Raw genomic sequence first — 23733 nt, 5'->3', positions numbered from 1 at the left:
TTGATAAGTGGTGACACACACACACACATATACATATATATGTATATATATATATATATATACATATATATATATTCTATTAGCTGATGAGAGGTTGATATGGATATCTTAAACGGTCCTAAGTATCCGGCTTGAAACCGACGGTAACAATGGCTTGTCTCATCTAACAACTTTCTGTACACAAAATACAAAATATAAATACGCTCTTATATTTCAAATTTTCCTTTTAATTGAGCACTCTGCTGGATTTCTTTTTTTTTAAAAACTAATCATCTATATATATATAGTTAGCAGGTGTGACGAAACCGCACTTCATGTTGGCCCTGGCAACGCAGGGTATCCATGCTAGTGTGTGCGTGTTCTACATTTTTAGAAGAATTAGATTATTCGGGTTATTTCGCAAGAACCCATAGCGTAGTGGATAACGTACTTTATAAAATCCTATTGTATGTTACGCGTATTTTATGTTTAAGATTCAATTCCACCTCAGCCGACACCCTATGATTATTGCAAATGATTTTTATCCAGACATGCCTGGTGGAATCAGATCATACTACCCATGTTGATTAAATTAAGGTTCCGTTCGAATGCTGTGCAGATTCCCGAGTTTGACAGAAAGACTCCTTGAGTTGAAAGAGATAAACATGGAACAATAATTGGAGGTTACATCCACCGACTCATTGTGAAAATTTCATTCACGATAATATAAATAGTCCGAAAAATATAAATAATGCATATATATATATATATATATATATATGTATATATATATATATATATATATATATATATATATATATATATATATATATAATGCATATATATACATATATATATAATGCATATATATACATATATATATAATGCATATATATATATATATATATATATATATATATATATATATGTATATACAGGGTGACCCAAAAAAAGAAGCTAAATGTAGGCCATCTATAACATATGCTGTAGAACGGAGGAAAAAAAGCCAAAGACCCTAATGTTTTGATGTGATGTTTTGAATATAATAAACTAGTTATGACTAAAGTTCCATTTCATTCAGACAAAACACTAAGAAACGGGGCCTAATTAGAGTTGGGGCCCGTTAGGTGGAGTCACCCTGTATATATATTATATATATGTATATATGTATGTATATATATGTATATATATATATGTACATATATGCATATATATGTATATTTGTATGTATATGTATATATATTTATATATATGTATATATATGTATATTTTTATGTATATGTATATATATATTTATATATATGTATATATATGTATATATATATATATATATATATATATATGTACGGTCCAAAACGAATAAAGAAAAGTTATAAGCTTTTATACTTTTCGTATTCTTTTTTATTCACACACACACATACACATATATATATATATATATATATATATATATATATATACATATATATTCATATATATGTACGCATATATATGTATCTATATATATATATTTATATATATGTATATATATGCATATGCGTATATATATATAAATGTATATATATATATATACATATATATATATATATATATATATATATATATATATATATATATGCATGAAGTGGAGCGATAAAGTTGTCGTTCTAAAGAAAACAATACTACAGCTTTTTTAAAAAAAAAACTCTTATTGACAAAAACAATCCAGGAATCTTGATTTTGTAGTAGAGCTGACATCTATTCAATGTAGTTACCTTCAGCCTTAATCACCGCCTCAATACGCCTCAGGAACTGTGAGCATGCCTTTTCCACAAGCGACGGCGGGGGCTCGGCAGATATCGGCGAACAGGCTGGCTTTGGTGTTGTTGGAGGTCACGTTGGCGATGTTCTCGATGTATGACCAAACAAAGTAGTCCAGTCGGTTCAGGTCGGAAGAAAACGGGAACAGTGAGAGAAAAGTACAAAGAGGATGCAAATCATCGAAATACCGAAATATGCATGCATTCTAAAACCAAGCCTGGGTCTAATCGGACTTCTGTGACGGTGCTGATTCCTGCTTCCAAACCCAAAATCATACAGCGGCTACCTGATGGCACCAACGGATCACCACATTCTTCAGCATATCCAGGTACACTTTAGTGTTACTTTTACAGCTGACTTCGGAGATTTGAGGTAACATGGTGTGGGTTTCATTTGAAAGCGCTCCAAAGACCATAACCGTGTCCGAAAACTTTGTTTTCATTATCTTGCGCACGTCCCTCTTATTCGAGTTTGCACTTTGATGGTACTTGCAATGGCCCTGTTTCCATAACTCGAATCAGTAGAGAGGATGAGTTTTACAGCGGCGCATCTCCGGTCTCATTCGTGGAACATAATAGAAGGCGCATATCGCTTTGGAGATTTGTGCACAACTGACCAACTAGTAAATGATCATCAACAAAAATAGAAAACTGGTTTTCATTAAACCGAAATGGAATCATGTTGTCTTTTCTAACGTGACAATTTTATCCTACCACCATATATATATATATATATATATATATATATATATATATATATATATATATATATATATATATATATATATATATATATTTCTGTGAATATATACATTAGTTCCTCATAATATATATTAACCCTTATTTAAGAAGCTCAATGTTCAAAATGGCGTAATGTAAACATATTATAATGTTCATTCTATAGTCGAATTTTCCGCGGTCTGCTGGATCTGTAGTAGTTAATAAAAATTGCTCAAATGGCAGAGCATTCGCCCGCAGACAAGAGATTTGAGTTTAGAATTCCGAGGTCGGATGTGTTTAACTGATGAGGCCAAATGAGGCGAAACATAAGTCCAAGACTGTCATGGCTCTTATGAGCTTTAGCGTTGTTTGGCCGTGGGTTGCACTTCCTAGGTCTATTTCAATCTAAATTTTATTACCCTATTTTTAAACGAGATTAGACATAACTTCAAAATGAACTTTTAAAACGCTTTTAAACGAGAGTTAAACTGAATGACAGGGGGGGATGCTTAAAGAAAAATAATAATATAGAAGGCATCATCCCATACTTTTTAATTTATTGCTTCAAATGTATTAAAATAGCTTGGAAAAGAAAAAAAAAAGGATAAAATAAATAAATAAAAATTATGGTGTGCATATATAGAGTTCCGGTTCCGGTTAAAGACAGATTAGAGTCGGCTGAAGAGAGCCTGAGGTGGACATTAAAAGCAGTCCTCAACTACCGGGCTTGAAACCGTCGGTACCGACTACCGATATAAATGTAAATACCTGTATATATTATACAATATATATATATATATATATATATATATATATATATATATATATATATATATATGCGCGAACGCGCGTGTGTTTGTCGAAAGAGAGAGAGATGGATAAATATATAGAAAGCTACACAGACAAAAAAAAAGAAAGAGAGAGTGAAGTATATACATTAAAAGAAAAAAGATAAATTGAACAGTGAGAAAAGGTTCTTCTAATCTGGTTGGTCATGGGTGTGACATGCCAGCAGCTGTTTGCAGTCAGACTTCGCTAAGTATTAGTACCACCCATGTGAACCATTTTGCATGTGCAATATAGAAACTATTTTTTCTTCTTTACATTTTCTATATCATTTTTTCGTTTTCTTTTTTTTTTTTCCTACACCCGAAATCAGCTAAAGTGTTGGCTTAGAAATGCATATACTTATAAAATCTTACATCCTAAAAGAAAGATACAATCACCGGCAAAAAAAGAAAGAAAATTAAATGAGAAAAAAAAAATAATTAGGGGAAATTAAAGTTCAAGATAAAATGTGTGTGTTTTTTTCTTTCCTTAAGTAACGTTATCAGATGCAGTAAAGTTGCTAATGTGATAATTAATTAGATATCATCGAAACCGTTGTTATTTTTTTTTCTATTCATAAATGCTAATGTCTTGCCCAGAATTTTACAGATGAACAATTATCATTCTTATACACTGATCTATCTTTCATGCTAATGACCTCATCTGCGTTTTTATTACGATTTCGTGGTGTATTCCTTCAGCTATTTATCAAATCCGTTGTTTTTTCTGAGGACATTTCTGCACCACATAATGGAGCCTGTCAATGTATTAATTAAATTTTAAGAATTCCAGATTTACCAAATTCTTCAAATATGAGTTTTGATTACAAGAAATTAACATATCGTTTAAAATTATGTATTCCTCATTTTATTTATTTGTTTGTTTGTTTCACTACCAGAGTAAAATGTGACCCAAGGTCGTTTTTAATGTTGAGGAAAACAAGCTCCTTAAAAAGGGGCACTCTCGCAGTAGGCAAAAATACCAAGTGCATTAGAATAGAAAGGGTTTCCCCCTACGTTAACTAAGAAAAAAATAACTTAAGAGTAGCATCAGAACAGATACTACACTTGGATTATATATTTTATTTCGCAAAACAAAAAGTTTAACAAAAACAAAAGTAGGTATAAGACTACACTTGGATCTGATCCCCAAGGTCAGATACCTTTGATGATGGCGCTATGTCAAGCTTTTTTTATTATTCTAGTGCAACTACACCAGAGTGTCTGAAAATATTGGCTCCCTCACTAAAGGTCAGGATAGGACCTTAAATAATATCCAGTGGTATGGCCCCAGCTTGCGGGCTTTGGGGAGTGTGGAGCCACCCTTTAATTCACATTTCTTCCAGGTCCACTCTGACCCGGAGTGGTAGTACCTGTTAGGGTCCCAACTATGGGTTAAATAGAAACCGACTGGAAAATAACAAATATATTCTATTTAAAAAAATCGTTCTTCAAAATCTTTGGATTTGGCATTAAATAACCTGAAAAGGGTTGATATGCCGTAAAACTAAACCAGCCAATCAACCCTCACTAAAATCCGCCAAACATTGATATTAGGTTTTTTCTCCTTCTCTCTGCAAATCTCAATCATATTCTGCAAAACCAAAACCAAAAACAACAATTGTCGTCTACAAAACAGCCAAACGAAACAACATCAATAAACATATGAAGAAAGAAAATTGAAGCATAGCATTTTCTTTCCAAAATTATGAGATTTATCATAAAGAGCCTCAAAATGGTTTATATGCCGTAAAGCAAAACAACCCAACGAAACAGCATGCATAACTATTTGAAGATGCAAACAAACCATAAAACTTTTACTAAAATACTTGATCCCAAAGTGTTTGTAGGCCATAAACCAAAACATCCACCACTAAACATAATAAATAAATAGTTAATGATATCAAGAACTTGACACATAAGAAGAAAACTCTTACGAAAATGAGCGTATCCGATATTATTTAAACTTTAGAGGGCCAATATGCTCTAAAACAAAACAAAAAAAAATCGCCTTTTAATGCTTCCCATTTTGGGCACATTGTATTGTTAACATCAGAGTGTGCAAATTTGGATTAAATTAGATTTTAAAATTATTGTATTTTTGAAAGTCTAACACACACTTGACGAAAGGGCGTACTTCCCGAAATAAATCAACATGGATATGCCATCTGACCATCTTACGCAAGGTAGACATTTTGCATGCACAATATTATATATATATATATATATATATATATATATATATATATATATATATATATATATATATATATATATATATATAAGGGGGTGGTTATACATCCTTATTTAAATATACATCTTATTTAAATATGCATCTTTCCTTCGTTGGAATTTCTTAACCCATCTTATATATATATATATATATATATATATATATATATATATATATATATATATATATATATATATATATATACCCAAGGCACGTTGCTACTTTGATTTAGGGGGCTACATGGTATTATGTAGGGAGTTGAGCAGCAAGATGTCGGTTCAAGTTACACTTGAATTTCTGCATATCAGTACAGTTGGGGAAGCAGAGACCCGGAAGTGATTCTCAACATCTAGCGGTTCAAGGGGTGAAACTACTGAAGTAGAAAGCTCTCTTACGTCTAGGGATCTCTACTGTGTAGAGGTGTGATTTAGCCGTGTGTCGGGTTTGTCGGGGGTATTTACATCGAGGGGATACAAGTGATTACAGTTCGTCAGAGCATTCACCATAAAAATACTTGTAGCACTGGCAGAGGGATGCAATATTTCGTCGATGGGACAGAGCGTGCATATATACAGGGATGTATCGAATCAATAAATTTGAAATTGCATAGCTTGTCTGTTCCATAATTACTTCTAAAGTTGCTTCCGTTTGTGTCTATCCGTTAAATCCCTGCATTGTTCTGCCTTCTATTAACGCAGATTACGTTTTTATATACACCTTAAACAAGCACAATAGATTATTAATTGCAGAATTATTTTTTTCACGGCGAAAATTTAATACCACTTATTGGAGATAAAGTTAAACATTGATATATTCAGTTTTACTATGGATAGAAGATACATATTGTTTTTTTTTTTATATTTTTATCTTATTTTTTACTGTTTATTAAAAGGCAGACTCTTAGCAATGTAGACATACTTAAAAGTTTTGTAAATAATACATATCGGAGAGCTATAATTTGAACTGGAAGTTACGAGGAAATTATTTACTGACATTCCGTGTCAATCAATGCTACGCCCCTGACATCTATCTGTTCGACAGAAAGCGTCGTTGTGAGATCCAGCGTTCCAGGTTCTACGTTCTATTTTTGGAAAGGTATTAGTTCATAGGGGGCGCTTTAGACGCCCTAGAAATGTGTGTAGACAAACACAGACATTTTTTGATGGATTAGCGTGCACCGTCTCTTGTGTGGTGGCATAGATTTAAAAAAAAACTAGCGCCATTACTTTTGGAACTGTAAAGATATTGGCTCTATTATTCAGTCTTTATCTCAAAATCACTGCTACACTTTGATCAGCAATTCTATTTATTTCCTTTGTTATGCCTTGTTGAGCAACTTCCAATAGTTTTATTCTGCCGATTGAATTATTTAATCTTTTTAATAATATGTTTACCTTCATTTAATATTTTTTTAACACTGGGGACACATCGATATTATTCCACAAATCAGTGTAGTTTTAAACTAAAATTTACAGCTAACAAACACCTGCTCTAGGATATACATATCGGGAAGCGTAGAAAAATATATCAATTAAAATTACGCAACGTTCGATTTCCCCAGGTCGAAGTGTGATGTTTAAGCCTTACGGTCAGATCTGTTTGCCTTCTCTAAAGGTCAACTTGTAATAAACGAGTCTTTGATGACTTCTCTCTTGCTTGTGACATAAAATCAACACAGAATTCTGCCTTGTTGTTCTGTATACAGGGTATTAAATTATTGGTTATTATTGTTTTGTTTAATATTTTTTATATTAAATATGAAAAATAAAAAATATCAATTTATTTTCGAGTTTACTATTATTTTAATATAAAATAGTGTTAATATATTCAAAATTGGCTAAAGTTGGGTTATTAAGTTATTTACTTAGCATTGTTTGTATAAGGGATATTCTGAACCAAATATCGAAGACTATTAATAAATATTGTAGACCTCAGCTATCTATGGCAAAACAATGTAAGGTTTTGTGCATCGGGTTAATTAAAAGAATATCTTAGTAATAAATGAGATGATGATAGTCGTAAAGAGATAATTTGAAATGCAATTATTTTCGTTTGCTTTCTACTTACTGTTTTGATGTACGTTTTTCTTATATTTCCAAAAGTATACATAGTTGATATTGTCTGGTTTTGTTCTAAAGATTACTTAGTTAACAAAAAATAAAGCAAGTCACAATAAACTTGTAAAATTGTTTGTTTTTAAATGAAAATATTAATCTAATTATACTCGCATTGTTATATACCTTTTTATATGAACAGTTTTAATTGTTTTATTTTTGCTTATTTTCCAATCGTCTATATCATTTTCTGCAGATCTATTCTTGATTTTATGTTTTTTCAATGGAAATCGCTCCAGACCATGCATGAATCCGCTTGATGTAAGGAGCTAATAAGAACGAAAGATGATTATTGCAAATACAGGAGATGCCTATTGACCTTAGTCTTGAAAAGGTAGAAAGAAAAAACATTGAGCGGGAAGAGAGTTCCGCAACCTTGAAGTCCTTGGAAAAACGCCACTTGAATTCGAATCTGTATTACAATGAGGCATTAAAATAATGAATTGATTAAGACCTCTTGATCAACCTGGCAAAGAAGCTGGTTGGTTGGTTGTTTTTTTTTTTGTTTTACGGCATATCAACCCTTTTCAGGTTATTTAATGCCGAATCTGGTGATTTTGAAGAACGATTTTTTAATATAGTATATTTGTTTTTTGGTCGTATTCTATTTAACCCATAGTTGGGACCCTAACAGGTGCTACCAATCCGGGTCAGAGTGGACCTGAGAGCAATGGCAATTAAAGGGTGGCTCCACACTCCCTAAGGCCTGCAAACTGGGGCCCTCACCATCGATTATAGTTTAAGGTCATATCCAGGACCCAAAGAAGCTGGGATAAAGAAAGTAGGGAATAAATCAGACAATTCTGAAGAACACCTGCCTATCATAGTATTTGTAGCAAAGACCGAGATTAGCAACATCACGTCTGTGAGAGGGAGAGGTTGCAGTGAAAATAAAAGTGTAAGCCCAATCTAATTACAGATATGTTTCTGCAATTTATCCAGAATCTTAATATTCAACAGAGACTAACCAATCCAAACATGACAGCAGCACTCGATATATATTTAGATTTTTAGAAATATAGAATAGCTTCAGGTGTGAGAAAGTGGTTAGAGCGATAGGAGACCCACTTTTACCAGACGCAGAAAAAGCAATGGATTTAATATATGGATTCTAAAACAGGATTTGATGCAAAAAAAAAAAAAACGTTTAAGAGTCGATATTTCATCATAAGCAGAGCCATTGATAAAAATCTCAACAAGAAAAAGGGGCACGCCTACGACTGAAGGACAATGGTTGAGTCTGAACAGAATTAAACGAAACAAGCCATTTCTCACCCCGGATCAAGTAAAGAATAGATACCCTGTTGCAGACGACGCCGCCTGGCGGTGACAAGCGCACATTTCAACTAACACCGGTGATTCGACCTTGACATTGGCACAGGCACATGGCGTAAAGACGTAAAATAGCAAACATACTCGAATATTCGCCAACGATTTTTTAAAAAATATATTTACAAAACTTTTGAAGATTTAAAAGGAAAAAAATATATTTACAAAACATTTTTTTAAAGTAAGTAACAAAACGAACATATTTAAATAAAATATATTTAAATAAATGGGTGTCTTTCTGTTTCGGATTTTTTCAACCCAGATTGATATTTATGTACCGTGTTTTTTTTAGGGGGGGTCTGTGTGCGTTTTTAAGGCAATTTACTATTTTTTTATTACATTTTCACCCCAAACAAGGCACATTGCCACTTTGGAGTAGGGGCTACTATCAGGGGCACAACTACTGGGGTACTATGTTTGGGTAGCAAGATGTCGGTTCACGTTACACTTGAACTTCTGCATGTCAGTACAGTTGGGGAAGCACTAAGCAGTGGCCTGGAATGGAATTCTAGAGTCTAATTATTCTTTAAAACATTAACTTCAGCGACAATTAATATATTTTTAAAATAATATTTTTAAATATTAAATTTTGAAGAATATTCGCGAGCAAGAGTTTTTAAAAAATATAAGATATTTAAATAAATGGGTGTCTTTCTGGGTGCGTTTTTAATATATTTACAGAACTTTTTAATAACTGATTTATTGTTTTTATCAAACAAAAATAGAACTTTTATAATGACATATATATTATGGACTGTTGTTCAAACATCAAAATTTAAAAATTAAAGTTAGTTTTATAAAAAGAAAAAGTCGAGGTGTTTTGTTTTCAATTAAATTATAAACTTTATTTGAACTTTCAACAAACTTTTACAGACATAAAAAATAGACTTTCACTTTATAGATATTTTTTAATAATTTTTTAAAAATATATTTAACAAAAAGTGTTTTTTTTATAATTTCATTGTTGAATAAAATTTAAAAGTGATAAATGATAAAAAAATATCTCGAAAAGAAAAAACACCTTGTCTTTTCTTTTTTTTTTAAATAAAACTTTAATTTTAAAATTTCGATGTTTGAAAAACAATCCATAATATATTTCATTATAAAAGTTCTATTTTTGTTTGATAAAAAGAATAAAACAGTTAATAAATACAAAAATAAAAAAAACCCAGTCCATTAAGTTCAAATAAAGACTGTTTGAATAAAACTTATGAAAAAAAAGGTTCATTCTATACGGTTTTGGACATTTTTGTTTCTATGTACTTTTTAAATAAAATTCAATATTTATTTAAAGTGTGATGTATGTCGGTGGTCAGTGAAGGAGAAATCCTTCTAGGCCGAGGCAATTTTTATGCATAATAAAATCACAAGTATAAACAATGGAGATTATATATTATTTTATTCACATATCTTTTTATAACTTTTATTTTTATAAAGATAAATTCTAGATAGAAATCTTTTTATAATTTTTATTTTTATTAAAAAAAAAACGCACTCAGAAAGACACCCATTTATTTAAATATCTTTTATTTAAAAAAAAAATCTTGCTCGCGATTATTCGTCAAAATTTTATATTTAAAAATATTATTTTAAAAATATTTAATTGTCGCTGAAGTTAATGTTTTAAAGAATAATTAAATAAATATTGAATTGTCTTAAAAACGCACACAGACCCCCCCCCCAAAAAAAAAAACACAAGGTATATTAAAATCAATCTGGATCGAAAAAATCCGAAACAGAAAGACACCCATTTATTTAAATATCTTTTATTTTATTAAATACGTTCGTTTTGTTACTTTAAAAAATGTTTTGTAAATATATATTTTTTCTTTTAAATCTTCAAAAGTTTTGTAAATATATTAAAAAAAAAGAAGAAATTGCTGGCGAATATTCGAGCATGTTTGCTATTTTACGTCTTTACAAACACCCGACGCCATGTGCTTGTGCCAATGTCAAGGTCGAATCACCAGTGTTAGTTGAAAAGTGCGCTTGTCACCGCCAGGCGGCGTCGTCTGCTACAGGGTATCTATTCTTTACTTGATCCCTCACCCCATAATAGAACACAAATTAACTTCTAAATCAACTGCATATTTCAACTTGTCAGAGAAAGATGGACCAGTATAAATGTTAACTTTCTGAATAATATTCTCTGTAAGGTGATTTAGATAGAGAAAAAAGAACAGTGTTGGACCTAACATAAGCCCTGTGAAACACCAGCGTTGGTAGGAAAATGAAATAAAGATACTACATGAACAATTATTCGCAAGTTTCGATTAGAAAGAAAATACTTTACAATGTCAGTCACTTTATCACCAATATTATATCTTCGAAGTTTATGCAGAAGACCAGGATGTCACATTTTGTCGAACGCCTTTGAAATATAAAGTGCAATGGTCCTCAGCTCACCTGAATTGTCCATGCATTACAGTTAATAAACAACCTGGGTATCAGGTTGAAATAAATGGATATATTATTAGTGGTTCGCTTGTTTAATTTTATTTGAGTAGAAGTTTTCAGAAATCAACAGCCTCATTTCCTGGCGCTAACGCTTGAAATCTGTATGAGATACGTAAGCAATCGAATGTTATATTACAAGCCTCTTTGGCTTATCAAATGTTGAATTATTAAAAGAATTAAAAAAAACATAAGTTTTGATTTCACTTCTTTATTCCTAAGCTACCTTATAGTATATCTTTTTTTTTTCTCCTGGTCTATTATTCTTAGTGAATTCCAGAAACTCATCTAGTTTAGTGGAATATCCAGCTTAGTGGTGTTATTGTAGGCAACTCCCATGAGAAAAGGTGAAGCAATCCGCATATAAGACAGTGTAGAGTCCTATAGAGGGGACTTTATTTAAGCTTACTTAGCCAGAGTTAATTTGTAGTGAGAAATATCTTTATTTCAGGTTGCCCTGACCTTAGGCACTCATGTACAGTGTCTAGTAGGAATTCAAGTTCTATTCCGTAGGAATTCAAGTTCTATTCCGTAGGAATTCAAGTTATGAAAAATATTATGAATATAATTTAAATATTATGATCCCTGCTTCCGTTCAGTCTTGAAAGACAAAGGATAACCCTTAGGGTGGTAGCGCGTAGAATTGTGAGGCAATGGTTGCGCAATCCCAACCACACCTCTCCTGAATAAGCACTGTTTGAGTCCAGTGGCAACGAGAAGACCAGGACGACGGGAAACAATGCCGAGATAGGCAACGAGCACATACAGCACCTGAAAGTCCCATTTAGTACTGACTACGTTCAACGTTGCTAAACTTCGGTGATCACGCGCCTTATAGTCTAACACTATTTGGTGTTTTTTCATGTTGTTCACACGCCTTCTCAACCCCGTTAGCAGATGCACAATCCATTATGACACAAGTAAAGCTGAAACGTATTTAAAGCTTCTGTTTGCTGATAGCTTCGAGGAGGAACAGATGTTCAATCGCGTAAGAATATATCAGATTCTTAGAAATTTAGAATTACGACCCCCCCACCAAAAGTGAGAAACTTACCGAAGAAGAATGGTAGATGTTTTTCTTTCTGTATTATTTGTTTATACAGTAGTAATGTGTTTTGAAGCTTGTACAGTCAACTGAATAATAATAAAATTAAAGTGGCTATATACATATACATAATTAAATAATAATTATTCTTTCATACATACAGACACATGTGTTTAATGCTTGTGTAATCATCAGTGTAGGGTGACAATTTCTGTTGGTCGGGAGATTCGAAGCAAACGACGGAATCATATTTGACTCCACTTGCTAAACCTTTACCACTCTCTCTCTCCCATATATATATACATACATACATACATACATATACATACATATATATATATATATATATATATATATATATATATATATATATATATATATATATATATCACATAAGCTCAGGATACAGCATTAAAAATTAGTAACAAAATACAGTACAATATACGATACACATGTATATACTCAAATAATATTATGAATTATACCTTAAGGTGGAGCAAATTTCGTAACCAGGAGCTGGAAAACATTGTAACCTGAAAAAATAAACGTATGCTAAAGCCACCGAATCCTGGGGTTCTGCTGTCTCTCTCTCTCTCTCTCTCTTTCACTCTCTCTCTCTCTCTATCTATCTATCTATATATATATTTATTTAAAATCGGTTAATAAATTCCAACGAAAGACAGATGTATATTTAAATAAGGGAGTAGTCACCAACAATGTGTATTTTTTAACATTATTTTATTATTCCGTGTCTTGGTTTTTCATTGAGAATTATGTTTGGATCATTGTAATAATGTTTTTAAGTCATTGAAATCGTTTACGATCGTTTCAGACGGTCTGTGATGCGTCCTCGTCAGAAATTATTTTCAAATGTGTAAAAATGGCAATTTTCGTAGTTAGTTTGAAGTTTTTCCAAGGGGTGGAGGCTTGTAAGTGTTTATTATACATTGGTATGCTGAATTTTTATTGCTTTTTTATTTGGTTTGTCCAGGGAGATTTTGACCTCGCTGTAGTCAGTCGCTATCTATTTCTGCTAATGTGTTTTTCTTTTCCTTTAGGGTGGGGTAGGGTGTGTGTGTGTGTGTGTGTGTGTGTGTGTGTGTGTGTGTGTGTGTGCCTGTGTTTGTTTGTGTGCGTGTGTGTGTTTGCTTTTATTGGTTTGGGAATGTGTATATTGTTTTATCGTATTTTGGGGTTATTTGCTTCCTTAGGAAGGCGGCTGTGGTCCGAGGTCGTTACTAATGTGTATGTGTGGGGAGGGGGGACTGGCTCTTCTGAAGTAAGGGTAGGGGTGCTTTCATTCTATTTTGATATTTATTTTTTGGATTCTTGGATTTTAGTATTGTGATTTTTCGTTTTAGTCTTATATTATGTTTGTTTAGAAAGAGGGGTGTATTTAAAATAGGGGATTTTTTAATGTTTCTATTTATTTGTCTCCCCATGTGGGTATGGCCAGACCCAGGATCGGTTCCTAGTGTGGGGAAGATTTTGTTCCCCAGAGGAGGGGGGCATTGGAGGGGGTGTAGGTATGGGAGGGGATGATAGAAGGGAAGATAGTCGTTTCAGTCATGAGGGGGTTCTCCTCCACTGACTGAGGAGGGAGCGAGGTGTTGGAACAGATATTATACTGGTTCTAGGTGTCTCCTAGTGTTGTTGGTTTCGAGGTTAAGTAGGGTTGATATATTTCAGTGTGTTGTATTGGAGATAGGGGTTTTATGTCTGTGTGTGGTTGTATGCGCGCACGTGTGTGTGCTTTACTGTGTCGGTTCTGATTTATGTGCGGGTGTGTATATGTGTATGTGTATGGGTGTGCATGCGAGTGTACCTTGCATTTCATGTTTTTGTGTGATGGTATTAGGTTCTGGTCAGTTCAGGAGTGAATTTGGTGATGAATTCTTTTTCCTGTGTAAGTAAATAAAAATAATTGTCTGTTTGGAAGATTGGCATTATTTTGAAGCTGTTTTCACTCCATGTGTGAACGTGTTTTGAAACATAGAGGTGTCTGTTATCTGCAATTTTGATGTTGCTCTTATGTAAGGCCACTCTATTGCTGAAATTTTTGGTGGCGCCTATGTAGGATTTGTTGCATGTTGTGCATCTTAGTGCATATACTACATTTCTGGAGGTGCAATTTAGATCCTTTTTTATTTTGAATGTTTGTGCTGAGTTTTTGAATGTGTATGTGTTACCTTCTATTATTATGTCACATACTCCACATCGCGGTTTGTTGCATTTTGTAACTCCTTTTGTAATATGTGGGTCGAGTTTTGAGGAAGTTAGGATGTGTTTTAAGTTTTTGGGTTGGTGTTTGCTTTTTATTATTTTTGTTGTTTTAAGTATGTTGTTTAGTTTGTCATTCTGATTGAGGAGGATAAGGTTTTTTGTTATCTGTGTGAATAGTTCTGGGTTGTTTGTGTTGTGTGTAGAGACGTATGCTAGAATTTGTTCTTTGTTGTGTTCTTTTGGTGTTCTTAGTTGGTCTATTGGAATTTTTTCAGCCAGTTCAATACCTTTCTGTATTAGTGGTAGTGGGTATCCTCTTTTCCGCAGTGTTATTTGTAGTTCATTCAGTCTAGTTGAACGGAGGTGTCTGTCTGTTACTATGGTGCAGACTCTACGTGCTAGGGAGTAGGGTATTGATTTTAGACAGTTTTTAGGATGGTGGCTTTTGAAGTGGAGGTATTGTTGAGTGTCTGTGGGTTTGTGGTAGATGTCTGTGATTATGTTGTTGTTTTTTATTGTTACTAGGATGTCTAGGAAAGGTAGTTCTGTGGGGCTTTGTTCTAGTGTGAAGTTTATTTTTGGGTGTAGATTTTGTAGCAAACTGTGGAGTTCTTTGATATCCCCCATGAGGTTCTCCAGAGGATAAAGCAGTCGTCTAGGTATCTTTTCCAAGATTTTATGAAGAGTGTTTTTATATTGTGCACGTACTTTTGCTCTATCCTTTCATAAAGGGTCTCTTCTAGTAAGGCGAGTGTAAGGGTGGCATATGTCGGTGCCATTTTGGTACCCATTGCTGTGCCTAGTATTATGATGTAGTTGTCTTTATTGAATTGGAAGGAGTTGTTATTGAGGATTATGTCGATGCTATCAATCAGGAATTGTTTATTGAATTTGGGGTGTAAAGTCTGTGTATGTTTGTCAATCCAATATGCGATAGCTTCTTTTCCTAGATTGTGTGGGATATTGCTATATAGGCTGCTAACATCGAATGTGGCTAGTATAGTCCCATCGTCTACTGTTTGTGGTAGGGAGCTAAGGAAGTGTGTGTTATCTCTTACAAAACTTCTGACTAGATTAGTGAAGGGCTGTAATAGTATATCTATTAGGTTGCTAAGTCTGCTTGTTGGGCATGAAGGTCCTGCTACTATGGGTCTGAATGTGAGGTCGTTGGGGTTTGGGGTGCTTATGTATTCTGACTTTTGTATGTTGATGGCATGTCTTACCTGGTTAGATTTGTGTATTTTGGGTAGCCCATAGAAGATGTTTGTTTTTGTTGTGAAGTTTGTAAGGAAGTCTTTTTCTTTTTTAGTTAATGTACTGTTGTATGTTGTGCAGAGTTTTGTTATTTTAGATATGGTTGTGTCGTCTATGTTAGAGATAATTGGTTTGTAATAATTTTCGTTCCCTAGTGATTCTGAAATTTTTGTTTTATAGAAGTTCATATTAATTATAACTACTGCACATTGCGTATTTAGGAAGCGAGTTTTCATTCAGACAATTATTATTAAATAGCAGGGAGTGTTCTTGCTTAATTGTAGTTTTTCAATTTTTCTAATTGTCTTTCTTGTTTCTCCGTTGGATCTGTGTAGGAATGTTCCATAGTCGTTTTGGTCTATTTTTTTCTTTCTTCCTTGCAAGTACTTTGGACTGAGTTTTTCAACATTCGTCTTTAGGCAGTTTTGATTATTGTTTGTTTAAAATCTGGATGCTTTTATATGCTTCAGTAAAAAATTATTATATAACCAGTGAAGCGTGCATGTACAAATATATATATATATATATATATATATATATATATATATATATATATATATATATATATATATATACTTTTTTATGTGTTAGGACGTGGCTAAAATAAATGGACAATGTTTTTATAAGTGTGATTTGCAATATGTACAGCATTTATATTTTTTTAATTTTTATAATCATTATTTACAACTTTACATTAAAATGCATATATATATATATATATATATATATATATATATATATAACCATATACGTGTATACATATATTGAATTGTCACATCCCAAGGCACTTCCGAATTTAATAATTTTCAAAATTTACAGTTTATTTTTTAGTTATTTTTAATCTGTTAACCGTTGAATCCATATGGAGGATTTTTGCATTTTCCACTAAGACCTTTATAAACTTGGAATGTGGGCAGCTATGTTGTTTACGGTGTTGGGAAATAAAACTTGTGTCGGCAAGGTGCAGGGTCAATCGACTGGAAAATGTATAAGTCGTGTGACAAATGTAGCTATCACAGTTAGAGATGCATTCTTGCAAGGGGCATTTGAATTGATAGACCACACTGGTTTCATCGATTGATTTTATTGTCCGGGAAGTGTTGTTCTTAATTATAAGATTACCAGTTGCTAATTTTTAGTCACGTGCAAGCGACTCTATTAGTAAGTCGGTCGGCCAGTGGGCCGGTCAGTGGGTCTGTCGATCGGTCAGTAGGCATGTCGGTCGGTCTGCCTGTAACACTTTTGTGCTTGGCCTTTTTGGTTAAGATCAGAGGTATGTTGTTAATAGATGCAGTTCTTAGCTTTTTAAGTTTTTCTGGGCCTTTTAAAGTGTAGTATCTGTTCTGGAAGATACTGCAAAGACCACATGTGGGGGCAATCCCTAATATAAGACCTTGTTCAATATAGGGACAATCCTTCATACCAATTGTCACTATCCAGCTCCCCTACTCCCCATTTGGTCCCCATTTCCCCTTCACTCCTCACATTAAAAATCGGCCTTGTGCCTAATTTGTTCGGTGGGGGAGCAAATAAATACCCTTTTCTTGGCCTTTTGGCGAAGATCAAAGGGTAGTATCTGTTCTTACTACACGCTGTACTTATGTTTGTAACTTTGTGATATAAAGTGGGAGATCACTTTTTTGTATTAATTTAATGTAAAATGATCACCCACTTTACAACCACTCAGTCTCAAAGCCATTCAAGTCATTCTCCAGATCATTCCAGTTGTTTTTGAAGGATTTCAGTTATTTTTTAAGCATTCAAGTCATTCTGAAGGTCATTCAGTTCATCCTTACGTTCATTAAAGTCATTTTAAGTCATTTACTTTTTATTTATTAAAGTTATTTCAGTCCATTTTTCGGTCATTTTAGTTTATCTTTAAGAATTTCATGTCAATCCTACATTCACGCATTCATTCATTACACGATTAATGGTTATCTGCCTTGTTTATAGTAGATGATAAATCGGATCTTATTATTATTGACTGGATATATATCGATGTATTATATTTTTAGTACCTTTTCATCTGATTTAAAGTTGTGGTGTAGTTGGTTGCGATAGAGTATATTGATAGGGTGGGGATTGCTAACTTGGTTATTATTAGTTTGGTCTAGATTGGTTATTATTAGTTTGGTCTAGGTTTCTAATTGGTAGTTTTATTAGTCTATCTACTAAGAAATTGGGGAACTGGTTATTAGTTAAGATGTGTTTGATATTCTGTAATTCGCTGTAGAATATATTTCTATTTGAGGAGACCAATTTCGCTCAATTAATATTTTTTTTATAATTGCGATTTTGTATCAGTATGGACATTTGCTTTTGAATTGGTTTCAACAGTCATTTTTATATGGAAAAGTAATAAATTCATCTTTGCTGTAATCTATCAGACCATCTAGAAATGGAATGCTATTATATAAGTTAAATTCATAAGGGAAGTTTAGTACGGAGTTTGTTTAAAAATGATCCTTTAGTTTCTCTATTTCGTTATGATTGTCAGCTAGAATAAAGATATCGTCGACATTCCTAACGTAAATAGACGGTTTTTTTATTACTGTTAAATATTTTATTCTCCAGGTTGGACATATAAAGGTTACTAAAGGTGAGTCCCAGTACGGACCCCATTGCTACCCCATCGATTTGGGTGTAAATGTTGCCTTTATGATCATAAAGGGGACCTCGGTTGTACATATTAGTAATACTTTTTTAGGATTTTAGGGTTCATTTTTGTGGAGAAAGAGATGGGTTATTATATATATTGTTCATGATAATATCAATAGTTTCGTGAACTGGGGCGTTGGTTAAGATACTTTCTACATCTAGTGGGGCGGTGATTTTGTTATGAACTTTTGTTGTTTTGAGAATTTGTATAAGTTCTTCAGTAGATATTACCCTATATTTGCTTTGTAGGTAAAAGGTTATGAGTTCATTGATTGTTTTGGTTAATTTTTAAATAGGAGTTGTAACTTGTGAAAACATTGGGTGGAGGGGAGAGTTGGGTTTATGAGTTTTTACATTACTATACAAGTACCCGGGTTAATAACCATCAATTATTTTAGGGAGTTTTGATTATTATAGCATAGTTCGCAGTTATGAGTTTATTGACTTGATTTTTTTAGCTGATTTATAGGATTTTTATTCATTTTTATAAATTTTGTACGTTCATCTAAAATGGTTTCTAGTTTTTTTTTTTAAAAATAACCAGCTTTGTTAAGAATTCCATGCATGTTAGCTTTGTCGCTTTTTCTAATGATACTGTTTGGGTGATTTTTAAGTTCATTAGCTGCCTTTTTCGGGTTATTAGTTATGATTGTATTAGATTTTTTGTTTTTATCGGACCTGTTTTTAATGGATTCGGCTTTGAGTACGTCCTTTATTACTGAGTGCGTAGTGAGATATATATATATATATATATATATATATATATATATATATATATATATATACTAGCGGGGGTACCCGGCGTTGCCCGAGTGTTTGTTTCCGGGACGGGGGGGAGTTTAAAAAAATGTTATGGTAGGTAAGTAGGAAGGATCAAACCCGGAGTCATGAGTAAAAGTAGGAAAATAAAGTGTGAAAAAAAAAAAAAAAAACATCTGGAACGTTAACAGTTCGGCCACCAAGAAAAGTCCATTCCAGTTGTTTAGGAAAAAAAAAACGACTACGGTAGGTCAGCGCGAACGTGAAAATATAATGTGAATTGTCCAGCACGCTAACCACTACGCCACAGAGCACTGCAGCTTAGTTTAGTGATTTTAAATAACTTCACATGAAAGAACTACGAAGCCAAACCGGTGTTCTCTTCTCAACAGTTCCTTGTGAACGATCCCCAAACGGTGTTAAGTGGTGGCAGGGGGAGGAGGAATTTATTAAAGAGAAAATATTTTACCACTTCCATTGATCTTAACCGATTTTGGCCGTGACTTCTCAGCAGAAAAAGTATAGAAATCTAAGATTATCGAGGAATTTGAGAAATAATAAGCCTATAACACACCTCAGATATTGTTCTGCCGTTTGTGCATATTATATTTGCATGAAATATCTTGATTTTTAATCCTATTAATGTCAAAATCAGACGGGAAAAATGAGTTCATTTTATTTATATATATATATATATATATATATATATATATATATATATATAAAGTATCTCGATTTAACTTTAAATTTCTAAAATTCCTACCTAAATAATTAATTTTCTTCATATTTTATTCAAGTAAAACATTTCCAAGGCTGACGCAAAGAAGGAGTGCTCTATCTGCAGAGCTAGAAAATTACTCACATCGGGAGTATCCACAATTCGGCCACGCATCGACTATTGTTACCACATCTGGTCTAATTCATCTAACACTACTCAATGACAGATTTACACGGTTTTTAAAAGAAAGTGTAAAACCTAAAAGGTCGCGCATCAGTAGCCAAGCTCCATCATCCGTCTCATCTCCACAATGTTTCATCCCTGTGTTTGATTTACTTTGATTTTAATAGAATGCATTTTTGATGAACGCATAGCATTTGTGTTTCTTCAATAAATTTTCTCCTGAATAATCCGACGAGCAGAAATTCTCACTTCTCTGTTGAGATCACTAGATGCAAAAAAGACTTCTACTTTAATACTTTCTTGTTAAGAATGCGAGATTTTGGCTCCCTGTTTCCTTCTACCCAGCAGAAGTTTAACTAATGTAAACATATATTTCGCTGCTCCACTCCTTACAATCCTCTGTCAGAAATGATCACAAATAGTAGCTAGTCCAAATAGTAATATGCTTGTTTACTGTTAAAGAGTACAAAAGAAACAACAACAACAACAAAAACAAACACGATTCCATTCTTAATTTCAGATTTTCGCATTTAATGGTGAATGCCCCGACGAATTACAATATCTTGTACCTCTTCGACTTAAATACCACCGACAAACCTGAGAAGCAGCAAAATCCCACCCCTACATAGTAAAAATCCCTATATATAAGAATGTCTTCTACTCTAATAGCTTCTTTCCCAGAACTCCTAGATTTGGAACTCACTTCCAGGTTCCTGCTCTGGCAACTGCACTGACATGCAGAAGTTCAAGTGTAATGTGAACAGACATATTACTGCTCAACTCCCTGCATAATAACTCTGCAATTTATGGCACTGATAGTAGTCCCCTACATCAAAGTGGCACTATGCTTTGTCTGGGGTGAAAAAAGAATAAATGATTGAAAAAATTATAACAGAAAAATTATATTGGCTATTCAAATTTTACTGTATCTATGTTTGTCTCTCAGACAATCTTTATCTCAATCTCTATCTCTACTGTTATATAGAAGCCACTTCGGGTGTGTATGCGTGTGTGAGTTACCTTCTGATAGGGTCCAAAACAGCTGAGTTTATATTTTATAAATTGCACACAAAGCTAATTTATATGCCTGGCAGTGTTCTTAGATATGATTTACACAGAAATTCATCCGATAAGTATTGAAAATCGAAAAAAAAAATCCGATCTTAAAAATAGGTTTTCTCTCTTTTAGGAAAAAATTTAAAAAAATTTAGGGGAATATTTTACGTTACACCGGCAAGGGATATAATAATATTTCAGCAAATCATTTCTTCTTAAAAAGCAGATTTATTATAATCTGGAGATGTAGCTTAGTGGTAAAGCATTCGACTACCAATCGAATGATGCCTGATGTTCTAGCCGGGTATACCTCGCCATTTTATTTTAATTTTTTCAATTTACGATAAAAGGGGTACCGCGTAAAATCGCCACGAATCATTTCTTTATTTGCATATTTTAATACTAAACATGAATCAGAAGTGACTCTTCCAGGGCATTAATTGTCAAGCCCAAATATCAGCTGACGTGATATGGTAAACAAACACAGAAGGAGTTGATGAACGACATTATGATTATTATTTATTATTTTACTTTATTTTTATTGTGAATTCGTCTACCGGACAAATTATTCCTCGCAATATATAATAATCAATAGGGGATAGATCCTATAATATTACATACGGAATATGCATAAATTAAAATACCATGTTAAAGCGTATTTTATAACCGGGCAACGCCGGATTGCCAGGGTCACTTCGAATTCTATCCCATTTATGAGCTAAATGCTTCTTTACAATATAGAATTGGGTCCTGGATATGACCTTAAACTATATCCGATGGTGAGGCCCCAGCTTGTGGGCTTTGGGGAGTGTGGAGCCACCCTTTAATTGCCATTGCTCCCAGGCCACTCTGATCCGGAGTGGTAGTACCTGTTAGGGTCCCAACTATGGGTTAAATAGAAACCGACTTAAAAAAAAAACAAATATACTCTATTAAAAAAAATGTTCTTCAAAATTACTGGATTTGGCATTAAATAACCCAAAAGGGTTGATATGCCGTAAAACAAAACAACCAACCAACCAACAATATAGAATTGTTCCATTTTTATCTATTGAAAGTTACACGAGAAGACTTACAGTATTTCTAATCGACTGTGATAGTCTTAGATTAAAATCATTTTAAAAGACATTCAAGCCAGCGAGTGCATCTGTCGAAGAATGGCGCACAGTCCTGATTTTCATTGCCGAAGCCAAGAGCAATAGCGTTGCGGAAGCACGCATGTCTCACCTCAGGATATGTTTTCTATTTTCAACTAAGAATCTTTGCCTGGCTATATTCGGGCTGTTTCTGAGAGGGATAAGTCTTCGGGTCTCTATTGGAAAACGATACAGGTATAGACACGCAGAAAGGATGCGAGAAGGAGAAAAAGTATTTGAAGTGAAGTCCGGAGAACAGGAGGTGAGATATTCGATAACTTATTTATTAGTTTTTGAATTTTTAGAAAGAATTTTTTTTATCTTATTTCGGTCGATGCCTTTTCGTCTTCTCGTTTTAAAGGGTGCAAAATTGATCCACATTTAGAAGGAAGCCTGACAAGCCAAGCTTTAAGAAAAATAGAAAAGAAGTCCTTAAAATAAAATTAAAAGAATTTCAACACCTGAAGTAACAACAAAAATGAAAAACAAAGATAACACGGACAGTTCAGTAAAAAAGCACATATCTCCATCAGGCGGTTCTATAGTAGTACTAGCAGAACGTCCGGCGTTGCTTGGCCGTACAATACGCTTAAACATGATATTTTATTTTATGCAAATTGTGTATGAATTATTGTAGAGTCAATCATTAATTAATTATCATATATTGCGATGAATATTTTGCCCGGTTGACTAATTCGACAACTATATATATATATATATATATATATATATATATATATATATAAATGTGAGAGAATATATAATTATTTCCACAGCCAGACAACGTCGCAGCTGGCCAGACCCAACAAAGTCAACAAACCGAAAGTCTAAGACTTGAGTTTCGCCCTCATTTGGGCTCATCAGTACGATACTTCGGGATTTGAAACCTGAGCCTCTTGCATGCTAGACGAGCACTCTACTAACTGAGCAAAAATGATACACATACAAAAGAATGCCTACTAACTTGCACATATCAAGAAAACCGAGGCAGATCCGACAGTGGAATGAACCTACCTCATACCGAAGAAGAGACGTGGTCATCCAACCAGTTATAACCAAAGCCGACGCCTCACAAGTAAGAATTTTATACGCGTAAATCTGGCCGTGGAAATAATTATATATTTTCTCATGTTCTGAAAATTATATTACTGATTGCTCGCTATGTTAGCGTGTCGTGAGGGCATCGTCTTTACGAGTATAAAATTCCTAATCGGATTAGTCTTACTGATGAGCCCAAATGAGGGCG

The 23733-nt window shown here is 33.4% G+C and overlaps 1 pseudogene; it reads left to right on the top strand.

The window, feature by feature from the left end:
- The first annotated feature begins 17512 nt into the window (after positions 1-17512).
- LOC145247006 (U2 spliceosomal RNA) lies at positions 17513-17725 on the top strand (annotated as a pseudogene).
- The last annotated feature ends 6008 nt before the right edge of the window (positions 17726-23733 follow it).

This window comes from Euprymna scolopes, chromosome 24, assembly GCF_053919585.1.
Source record: "Euprymna scolopes isolate OS-2025 chromosome 24, ASM5391958v1, whole genome shotgun sequence".
NCBI classification, from domain to species: Eukaryota; Metazoa; Mollusca; class Cephalopoda; order Sepiida; family Sepiolidae; genus Euprymna; species Euprymna scolopes.
Note: the sequence above shows the minus strand (reverse complement) of the source record. Positions and strands in the feature narration are given on the sequence as shown.